This window comes from Galeopterus variegatus, unplaced genomic scaffold (assembly GCF_000696425.1).
Source record: "Galeopterus variegatus unplaced genomic scaffold, G_variegatus-3.0.2 Scaffold4098, whole genome shotgun sequence".
Classification (NCBI taxonomy): domain Eukaryota; kingdom Metazoa; phylum Chordata; class Mammalia; order Dermoptera; family Cynocephalidae; genus Galeopterus; species Galeopterus variegatus.
The window spans coordinates 4,761-5,909 of NW_007730209.1; positions in this window are offsets into that span (position 1 = coordinate 4,761).

Below are 1,149 nucleotides of genomic sequence, written 5' to 3' on the forward strand. Positions count from 1 at the left end.
CCATAATGGCTGCACGAATTTAGAGTCACATCCACAGTGTAGGAGGGTTCCCCTTTTCTCTGCATCCTTATTGGTATTGGTTATTCTCAGTCTTTTTGATAATAGCCAGTCTAATTGGGGTGAGAAGATATCTCAATGTGGTTTAGATTTGCATTTTCCTGATGATTAGTGATACTGAGCACTTTTTCATATACCTGTTGGCCATTTGTATGACTTCTTTTGAGAAATGTCTATTCAGCTCCTTTGCCATTTTTTAATTGGATTTTTTTAACTGTTGTTTGAGTTCCTTGTATATTCTGGATATTAATCCTTTGTCGGATGTATAGTTTGCAAACATATTCTCTCAATCTGTAGATTGTCTTTTCACTCAGTTGATTGTTTCCTTTGCTGTACAGAAGCTTTTTAGTTTGATATAATCCCATTTGTTTATTTTTTCTTTTGTTGCCTGTGCTTTTGAGGTCTTGTTCATAAAGTCTTTGCCAGGTCCTACTTCCTGAAGTGCTTCCCCTGTGTTTTCTTCTAGGAGTTTTATAGTTTCAAGTCTTATATTTAAGTCTTTAACCCATTTTGAGTTGGTTTTGATAAATGGTGAGATGTAAGGGTCTAGCTTTATTCTTCTACACATGGATAGCCAGTTTTCCAGGAACTTTTTACTGAAGATGCTGTCCTTTCTCCAGTATATTTTCCTGCTGCCTTTGTTGAAGGTCAGTTGGCTATAAGTGTGTATATTGATTTCTTGGTTCTTTATTCTGTTCATTTGGTCCATGTATCTGTTTTTATGCCAGTGCCATGCTGTTTTGGTTACAAATAGCTTTATAGTTTGAAGTCAGGTAGTATAATGCCTCTGGCTTTATTTTATTTATTTCCTTGTTTGCTCAGGATTGCTTTGGCTACTCAGGGTCATTTGTTGTTCCACATGAATATTATGATTGTTTTTTCTATTTCTGTGAAGAAAGTCATTGGTATTTTGATGGGGATTGCATTGAATCTGTAGATAACTTTGGATAGTATGGACATTTTCACAATGTTAATTCATCCAATCCATGAACATGGAATGTCTTTCCATCTTTCGGTGTTTTCTTTAATTCCTTTCAGCAGTGTTTTGTAGTTCTCATTGTAGAGATTTTTCACCTCCTTGGACAAATTTAT